Source organism: Fukomys damarensis, unplaced genomic scaffold (assembly GCF_012274545.1).
Source record: "Fukomys damarensis isolate Sample0158 unplaced genomic scaffold, DMR_v1.0_HiC HiC_scaffold_14, whole genome shotgun sequence".
Lineage (NCBI taxonomy): Eukaryota > Metazoa > Chordata > Mammalia > Rodentia > Bathyergidae > Fukomys > Fukomys damarensis.
This window is the reverse complement of record NW_022900926.1, coordinates 18,261,198-18,272,153: the sequence shown is the minus strand read 5'-3', so window position 1 is coordinate 18,272,153 and position 10,956 is coordinate 18,261,198.

Sequence of the window (10,956 nt, the reverse complement as noted above, 5' to 3'; positions counted from 1 at the left end):
TTTGAGTTATATGGACATTATTTATTATATGGGCATTGTTGGAAAATAAATAATAACTTTGTTATAATAGCCCAAATTATTATCAAGAGTAATCAGTAAACACCATAAAATTGCTTTGTACTTTTCATTATGTAAGTCTTTTTCACCTGCTTAGTTGTTTATTTTGAAGAATTTTATTTATTTAATTTTGTTTTATTTTTTATTTTTTTGGTACCGGGGATCTAACTCGGGTCCTTGCACTTGCAAGGCAGGCCACCGAACCGCTGAGCTAAATCCCTGGCCCAAAGAATTTTATTTTTTGAGGTGATCACAAATAGTATTTTTTAATGTCCTCTCAGATTGTTCATAGTAATTAATAGAAAAAGTACTTATCTTTATGTGATGATTGTGTGTGTGTGTGTGTGTGTGTGTAGCTATTTTTATGAACTCACTAGTTGTAACATATTTCCTTGTAGAATCTTTAGGGTTTATTTCCATAAAAACATTTTGGAGACAAGTAGAGTTTTACCTTTTCAATTGGATGCTTTTTTATTTTTATTTAGCCTAATTTCTCAAGGTAGGACATCTGCTACCATGCTGGATAGGAAGAAAAGAGCAAGCGATCTGTATCTAGCTATTTTTATGAACTCACTAATTGTAACATATTTCCTTGTAGAATCTTTAGGGTTTATTTCCATAAAAACATTTTGGAGACAAGTAGAGTTTTACCTTTTCAATTGGATGCTTTTTTATTTTTATTTAGCCTAATTTCTCAAGGTAGGACATCTGCTACCATGCTGGATAGGAAGAAAAGAGCAAGCGATCTGTATCTAATTACTGAACTGAGATTTAAAATGTTCAGCTTTTTTCCAGTGATTATGATTTTACCTGTGGTCTGTTCATATGCAGACATCTTGGGAAGGAGAAGATTTAGTTTGCGGAGAAATGTTTTTATAACATTGAGATGATTTTTATGCTGTGTTCTATAAATGAGTTATAGTACTCTGATTTTTTTACACTGCATCATTATGATATCTCAGAGATAATGTACTATTGATTTCAGCTTGCTAGTATTTTGTTGTGATTTTGCATATATTTTCAACAGGACTATGGGTCTGTAGTTTTCTTGTTCTATTTGTCTGCCTTTAGAATCATGTAATTATGGGCTCATCATCTAGGATGTGTTCTCGTCAAAGAATTTAAGAAAGTTTGGTACTTATTTTGTAAGTATGTATAAAAATTATCAAATGAAATCATCTGGTTCTGGGTTCTTACTTGTTCCAAATTTTGTAGTCTTGCTGTTCACATTTCTTGAGTATAACTGACAAACAATTATGTATATTTATAGTATGAAGTAGGATGTTTTGATACGTCTACTCATTGTGAGATGGTTATCAAATTAGACTAATTAAAATATCCATCTGCTCACATAGTTATCCTGTGATTTTTTTTGTTTTTTGCTTTGGTGGTGAGAATATTAAAGGTCACTGTCTTCTCAAGTTTTAAGGATACCGTATATTATTTACTATAGTCACTGTGCTATCGAACACATCTCTAGACGTTATCCATTCCATCTAACTGAGACATTGTACCCTTGGAGGAATATCTCTCCGTTTCTTCACCCTGCCCCAGCCTCTAGCACCATCATTCTCTGTGCTTGTTTAAGATAACCTCATTTAGATGGTGCATAAAATGTGATCATGCTCTGTTTATCTTCCTGTCCCTAACATTCTAATTAGCACAATCTCAGTATTCTCCAGGTTTATCTAGGTCACTGTATGTGATTGGATGCCCTTGTTTTGTAAGGCTGAACGCTATCCTATTGTATATCACATTTTCTGTATCCATTCATTCATTCATTGACCAGCACTTAGATTGCTTTCACGTCATAGGTATTATGACCAATGTGACCTAGAACAGAAGAAGGCAGACATCTCTTTGGTATACTAATTCCACTTCCATTGGACATGTACTGAAAAATAAGGTTCCAGGATAATGCGGTAGTTCCATTTTTAAGCTTTTCGAAGCTACTAAAATATTTTCCAAAACAACTGTGCAATTTACTTTTCATGAACAGTAGACTAAAGTTCCATTTTCTCCACACCCTTTCCAACTCTTACATTTTTGATAATAGCTATTTTATTTACCCCTTTGAATTTATTCCTGGGTATTTGATTTTGTTTCACTTTATATTCTTAATAATGTAGTAGAAAAATGTATTCCTTTTTTCTATAATTCATTGTCAATGAATAGAAATGTTACTGATTTCTATATGTTGGTTTCGTATGCTGTGATATTGAATTTGCTTATTAGTCCTAAATGTTTTTTGAGTCAACCTAGTTATTAGGTAAAGTCTCTAGAGATTTTACATTTCTTCATAATTTGTTTTAAAATGTTATCTTTCTACAAATTTATCTATGTCTTCTATGTTATCCAATTTATTGGTGTGTAATTGTTCTTTATTTTTTTCCCTTTGGTACTGGGGATCGAACTCAGGTCTTTGCGCTTGTGAGGTAGTCACCAGAACCACTGAGCTAAATCCCTGGCCCATGTTCTTAAGAGTCTCTTAATCTTTTCATATCTGTGCTATTAATTCTAATGGGTTCTATGGCTTTACTGACTTTATGCCTTTATTATTTTTTCTTAGTTTAGGAAAAGATTTTTTCAATTTTGATTTTTTAAAACATCAACTTGATTTTGTTAAGTCTGTATTTCATTACCTGCATTCTAGTTATCTTGTTATTGTCCTTCATGGTATTAACATTAGGCTTTATGTATTGTTCTGTTTCCAGTTTCTTGAAGTAAAATTTATTCATGGGAACAATTTTTAAATGTAAATATCTACTGTATTTACTACATCCCAGAAGTCTTTATTTTTGTTTTCATTTGTCTCAAGGTATTTTAAAATAATCTTTTTATTTTTTACCCATTTGTTGTTCAAGGAGTTAATTTCCAAATATTCTTAATTTCCAGTTTTCTTCTTCCTATTGATTTGTACCTTTTTTATTGTAATCAAATAACGTACTTGGTGTGATTTAACTATTTTAAAATTTGTAAATATTTGTTTTGTGATATAACGTGGAAGATGTGTATATTTGAAAAAAAATGTATGTTCTACTGTTTTTGGATGGAATTTTATATACTCATATGTGAGGTTTCCTTCTTGTAATTAGTACTATGTACATCTCTTTTCTTTTGTCTATTGTGTGTATGTTTCGTCCTTTATTGAAAGTGTAATAGTGAAGTCTATTAGTATGTCATGATGCATCTCTTTCTTCAGTTCCATAATGTTATCTTTACATATTCTGGGGCTCCAGTATTGTGTGCATATGCATTTTAACTCTTGTATTTTCCTATTGTGTTGATCCTTGAATCATCATGCAATATTCTTTATTTGTTGTGATAGTTTATACTTTGAGGCTACTTGTATGACAAAGTACAACCACAGTTTCTATTGTTGTTGTTGTTTTTTTCATCTGCTTGCTTACAAACTGTATTAGTGTTCAATTATAAAGTGAATTTATTTTGGATGGCAGATAATGATATCTTTAAAAAATCTATTTAGCTATGATGTGCCTTTCGACTGGAAAGTTAATTCTATTTAGAATTATCAAAGTAATTATTGATCAACAAGAAATTACAGCTACAATTTTGTCATTTTTATCCACATGTGTTGCTCCTGTTTGTCATTCTCTTTCTACCTTGATGTCTTCCTTAGTCTTTCATTTATTTTTGTAGTGATATATTTTTATTACTTTTTTACTTTCTCTTATATATCTTCTATAGTTATTTTCTTTTTGGCTAATAGGGAATTTACATAAAAACTCTCAGTTATAACAATTTACTTTAACCTGTTAACTACTTAACTTCCATAGCATTCAGCACTCTAGGCTTTTATTTCTCCTTTACACATTTTATGTTATTGGTGTCACAAATTACATCTTTACAATTGTGTATATATTAACATATTTTATGAGTATAGTCCTAACATTGTTTATATTTGTATTGCTACACCAGAAGTAAAAGTGATTGATGTTCCACTATTATGGCATTACAGTATTCTGGATTTTGTTTGTACATTCATTATTATCAATGAGCCTTATACTTCTGTATGCTGTCATGTTACTGCCTAGTGTCCATTCAGTTCAGTTGGAAGAGCATCATTCAGTTCTCATTATGAAGTGAGTCCATTAGTGACAAACTCTCAGTCTTTGTTTATCTGGAAATGTCTTCATTTCACATTAATTATTGAAAGGCAGTTTTACCAAAAGCAGTATTCCTGCTTAGGGAATGTTTTCTTTTTTAGCATGTTGAATACACCATTTTATTTTCCTCTGTTCTGCAAGATTTCTAATGAGAAACTCACTGATAGCCCATGCAGGACAAGTTAATTTTCTCTTGTTTCAAAAATTTGCCTTTTGTTTTTGTTTTTGACAACTTAATTATAATGTATTTTAGTGGAAATTTCTTTGGATTTTTTCATGGTTAGAATTATTGAGTTTCTTGACTCTGTATAGTTCCTTCCTTGGATTTTTAGTCATTATTTCCTCCAATAATATATCTGACATCTTTCTTTTCTTCTGGAAACTCCTTAAAAAATTGTTTGTGCATTGATCTGATTGATGCTGTCCCATAAATCCATTAACATTTATTCACTCTTTATTTTTTTATTTTTTATTTCTTTTGGTACTGGGGATCGAACTCAGGACCTTGCACCTTCAAGGCAGGAGACAGAACCACTGTGCACTTCACACTTTTTTAATTATACTTTTTAAAGTTGATCCTCTGAATTCTTAATTTCATGTCATCTAGCTTTACATTCAATGCTTCTTTCCACCTATTTCAAGCTTGCTGTTTGACTTTTGAAGTGATTTCTTCAATCTAGTGATTGTATCCTTTACCTCCAAAATGTGTTTTTACAATGATTTCTTTCAGTTTGCTGATATTCTCATTTTGTTTGTGCTTTATTTTTATGAGTATATTGAGCATGTTTATGAGTTATTTCATATTCTTTGTTAGATAATTCCTATGCCCTCATTTTTGCAGACTTGTTTCTAATGATTTATTTTCTTGCTTTGATAGGATAATTTTTCTTTTTATGCAATTTTTAATATCTGGTTATTTGGAATAAATAAATGTACTTCTCTAATTTTAATGGACCAATTTCACACAAAGAAAATCTTCACTAGTCAACCAAGCTAGAGATATTCAGAGTCTCTCAACCATTTTCTATGAATACATATTCTCTAGAATTATGCTTGTAAATTACCAATTACAGGTGTTGATTAGTTTTTTTTTTCAAGAGCTCACACTCTCTTTCTTCCCTTTGTGTCTATCTTCAACACTACACCTTCTCTGAAGTTACTATGACCCACCCAGTTCCCCTCTGTTCTCAGCAGTCCCAGGCTTCCTGAATATGTCTGTAGAGTAGCATTCCCAGTAAGAGAAGGCAGAAAGAATTCCATCAGCAGCCCCTCAAAAAGCTGAAATGCTGGATGCATGCTCCATTCTTCCTTCTTTTTGCTACAAAGGGAAAGTTTGTCTGGTTGCACTGGCCCCTGTCTGCTCTATAACAAGGCCTCTCAAGTACCAGCAAGTCACCGAGTTACCAGTGGCCTCCGGATAGAACATGCCAAGTCATGTTAGCAATATGAATCAGCAACCACTCCCTGGGGCAGACCTCTCAAAAAGCTAAATCACTGGACAAATGCTTTTCTCGTTTTTCTCTGCCCTGGGAGAAGGAGGAAGTAGGGTCTTTCTGTCGCTTGTTCTGTAGTGAACTGGTGGGAGGGGCAACAGCGAGGAGTGATGAGTCCGAGTATTTGCATTTGTTCTCAGCATCCCTCAGTTTAGAGCCTTTGCTTCCGGTCAACACTCAGATTCAGACATGACTGAAGTCAGTCCTAAGGTAGTCTTCTAAAGTATCTTTCAGTTTTATTTTTCTCTTCCCTGGGGTAAGTTGAACGTTGATAGTATTCTACACTTTGAGCTGGAGAATGCAATTATGGCAAATCAATACAGGCTAGACCAAGCTGCCATATTGGTTCTCCATGGCTTCCGACCAGAATTCCTTTCTTGTCCGTGCACAGATTCAATGAAGACAAATACAAACCAATCAGCAAGAACTTCACCCCAGAAAATGTCAGAACACACAATGTGTGAAGTAGCTTCCTCTTTCCTGCCCCTGAGAAACACCAAGAGCTCAGAGACGTCGTCCAGTTATACCGTGCTCTAGCCCCGGCAGGGAACAGGGCAAACAAATGTTCACAAATGTTTCATCAACTTTATCTGTGTCTGGTTTCACTCTCATTCCGTGTGCAGGAGCATCTTACCTGGTTTTGTAATCCTCACAACGGAAAGCGGTTCATGTATTATTGTTGAATCAGTGTTTACTGGGGCAAAGGTCTTCAGCTTCTTATTCTGCCTGCTTCTAGTGTTATTTTTAAGAGCCTGTTTTCACCGTTAGTTATTATTATTTTTTGTACCAGAGATCAAACTCGGGACCTTGCTCTTGTGAAGCTGGTAGCAGGATTCCTGAGCTAACTCCCCACCCCTCCTCTGATTTTTTTAAAACCAACATTTTACAAACTGTTCCAATCACTGTTCATTAAATTAAATAATAGCTTTTAACATGAGTTAAGTAAGAAATCTTTGCTCACTCTGCCTTGTAGTTAATGGTTTCCTCTAAAAATAACTCAAATAATTGCATATATGTTATAAAATATCCTCTTGTGTCAGTTTAACTTTTAAAATGCTAAAATAGGCATCTGCCTAAAACATGCTGGCTATATGAACAGTAATTATTTAATTCTTTGAATGTCTTAATTCACCCTTTTTTCATAATCCATATAAGAGGAAAGTATCAAGGGAAATAGTCATTCAGTAAATCATGTAGAAAAATAATCCAATAATTTATTTAATTGTTTTGTAATTAAAGTCTTGGATAATGTGGAAACTACAGGAGCATGATTTATAGTTTTATAAAAAACATATATCTTAAAAACTATATATTTTCTTTCTTTGTTTGTTATTATTTTTTCTTTGAGCTGGGGTCTTATTCTGTAGCCAGGATCAATCTCAAATTCATGAAACTCCTTCTTTAGCCTCTGGAGTGCTGGAATTACAGGCATATGCCATATTTCCATATTATCTTAAGAAAAAAAATTCTCCAACAGCTTTTGAATATTTTATTTAAAAGCAAGTGTGGGGATTTAATACAGCTCAGTGACAGAGAACTTGCCCAACAAGTGAAAATCCTCGAATTCAATCCCCAGTACTGAAAAACAAACAAACAAAAAGCACAGTGTGAGTTTAGGCCAGTCATAAAACGTAGGTCCTTAATAAAATTATTCACTATCATGTATAATTTAAACTACAGAGTAAAACCTGCTAGTTTAGGTGATCTAAATTCACCTTGAAATTTAAATCAGCCAATTAAAACTTTAAACCTGTACCTCAGTTGTTGATGGCAGGACATAGAAGAGGAAAGAGAAGAAATTACTGAAATTCTAAAGAAATAATATTTTAGCCAAGATAAAGAAGCAAAGTGAAAAAGGGCCTTATGAAGTGGAAATGATTCATGATGTGGATAGCAAGTGAAAGTCAAATGTAAGAACACAAGGCATATGTAATGATAAAAATTAAGTCAATGCAATGTTGCTATTTGTAACAATGCTAATTGGAGACTGTTCATAGAGTTGAAAAATAAATGTAAGTGAATGGATTTGACACATCTTTTATTTTATTTTACTTTATTTTATTTTATTTTACTTTTCTTTCCCTCCAAGCACTCGCCACTTGCCACGGAACAGTCCTGCTATCAACCGACAAGGCCCTTAGCCAATGAAACCCAGTTTGGCTGAAGGATTCTACCCATGGAATACACTACTGACCCTTAAAGCACTATGTTGGTACTTTGCACCTTACAAATCCTGCTATTTTTTCTTTCTTTTTTCCTTTTCCTTCCTAAAGAGAATTTTTCATGGGGTCATGTATCAGAGGGAAAGAATTAAAACATTCCCTTACCTTCAGTCCAAAAGGTTTGGTTCTGTATTTTGAAGCGTTCAAAGGCTTTCCTTCCCCTTGGGATTATTCTATTTCAACTTTCTGAATGAAGCTTATAATTTGAGGCGAGGACAGAGTAGGAGGAAGGAGAAAAGGAGAACCAACCAGTTTAAATAAAATCTGTTGAACATTAATTTCCCAAAATGCAGTTACCAACACACACAATGTGCAGAGTCACTTTTACTGCTTGCTTTTTTTGTTGTTGTTTTTTTCAGTTTCAGAAGGAGCATAAACAAGTAATCCTCACTTCTCCACTGCGTGGTTGGCCATGGGGAAGTTCAGATAACACATAATAAGAATAGAACTAAGAAGTATTTGCTAATTTCAGATATATTAGTACTCAGGGTTGTTGCAGAATTTATTTTCATAGAGCATTTAATTACTACTATAGCTCTACTATAGGAAATGTTATATTAAAATGATAATTGCAGAATATAACTGAAAAGAAATGTAGTATATGTGTCATTTTGTGTTTTTTATTTGAATTTTAAATATTGATATCAGAAATAAGAGACAATATTTAATGTTTAGAACTCTACCATACTCAAAAAAGACAGTTTATGTTCCATAAACTCGATGTACATGAAACCTCTCCTGAAACTTCAAAAGCAGAGAATATTTCCAATTTTTTCACTACTGAGAATATAGCATCTTTTGGGAAAATTGTATAAGTTATGTCTTTAACAAATAGCTTTCTAAACCTCTGATACTACAATTAAATAAGAACTGAAAAGAAAATTTCAAGCCAAACCCCTTTGTAAATCTAAGTACAAATAAAATTCTAAATAAAGTAAGTGAACACCATATTTTTAAGAGTAGCGCATTACATAAAAATAGAGTATATTCCTGCCCATGGTGAGGGTTGTTGTACATTACTCCTTGTGGCTAAAAACAATAGCAAGGGTTGTCTGGTTGTGATATTTGGTTGCCAAAATCACAAATAAATTAGTTGAAATTTTTGCATGATATATATTGTGAATAGAGTTGCTATATGAAATGCAAGATTTTTTGTTAAATCTGAACTTAACAAAACCACTGAATAAATTTTTAGTATGGATGTAATCTACATACTACATGAAACATAGTTCTATTAAAACAAAATTAGGTGTTTTTGAGTATGATAATTTTAATGTAAACAAATCACATGTACTTCTGAATATATAAATGAACTTATGTGCAAATATATTTATATAAAAGTATGTCTGATGTTCACTACAGAGCTTAAGAAATAGAACATTACCAATACCAAGCTTTGAAAATTTCATTCTTTGTCTCTCATAAATAGTGTAACTACATTCCTCCACCTTTAGGTGACCTATGGATTGAAATAATTACTTCTATATGTTTTAAGGTAAATTCACCAACCTTGACCTTACATTACAATAAAACATTTTTACTACCTATGTTATTGTAACTCTGGCAAGATCACTAAAGCAGATTGTAATATGCACATGGAATTATTCAATGTGAAATAATATATAACCTGAAGTAACAAATTTACTAATGTATGCTACCACTCATAAAGACAATTTGCAATCTATAATATATATTTAAATACATTATTTTACTGTTTTATATTTCTAAGATATAGTCTACTACATATGCTATATACTAGAAATATGTAAGCATATACAATTCAAAGTATATATATAAGTAATACATTTATAATACACAGACTTATGTATATTAAAAACACACCATCTCCATGCAAATAAGATGTTCTTAGGAGATAAGAACCTTTAGACTATAGCCCCTCACTTCCTTCACTATTTGAGGACCCAAGTAGAAGCGCCATCTACAAGACTGAAAACAGGCTTTCACTGGACATCAAATTATGATGGTACTAATGCCATTCATAAAGGGTTATCCATGGCCTCATCAACTCCTAAAAGCCCCACTTAATCCTCTCAACTTGAAAGTTACAATTTCAATGTATGAATTTTGGGGAAGCACAAGCTTTCATTTTAATGAATATAATAAAAAAACTGTACCTATTTACATTTCAAGTAGACAGTTTCTAAATAATATTGTGCTACATTCTTATTAACACACTTTTATCATGCAATAATGTTTACTGAATGACTCCTCTATGCCTGATATTGTTTTAGGTACTACTTTTCTTTAAATAAACTTTTTATTTTGGAATAAAATTGAACTACAAAAAATTGCAAGCATAGAATTTCTTTTCTCCTTGCCCATGTTCCTTAAAACACATATATTTTAATATATTACAAATCTGCCAAATTGAAAACTCATTAATCTATATAACCACTTGAAAAATAAATGTGTAGGCCAGGGATTTAGCTCAGTGGTTCCACCGCCTGCCTCGCAAGTCAAGGTCCTGAGTTCAGTCCCCAGTACCCGCCCCCAAAATGAAATAAACAAACAAACAAACAAACAAACAAACAAATAAATGTGTGTCTGCATATATGTGTTTAACTCTGATATTTTTTTTAAGGAAAAGTGATTCATAGAACAGAAGAAAAGGAACTGTTAGCCTATACCAACTGCAATTTTTGAACGACAGGGAGTTCTTAAAAACTATTGTGCTCTATGAGCACTGTGTCAGGCAGCCTTAAAGACAGTTTATATTGCTTAATCTAGCTTAATTACATGAACTTCTGTTGCTTCTAAGTAGGAGCAACAATTTTACTGGATTATAATATGATTACTTTCAGGTTTACTTCAAATGTCTCTGCTTCCATTCTGGAAAATGGATTAAAAGAAAACATGATAAAAGAAGAGTAACAACATTCTCTGCAAATTATGATGAGGCATGAACTAGTAAACTCCATTAAGACAAAGAAAAATAAGGGCTAGGGATTTAGCTCAGTGGTTCCGCTGCCTGCCTCGCAAGCACAAGGACCAGAGCTCGATCCCTAGTTACCAAAAAAAAAAAAAAAAAAAAACAAA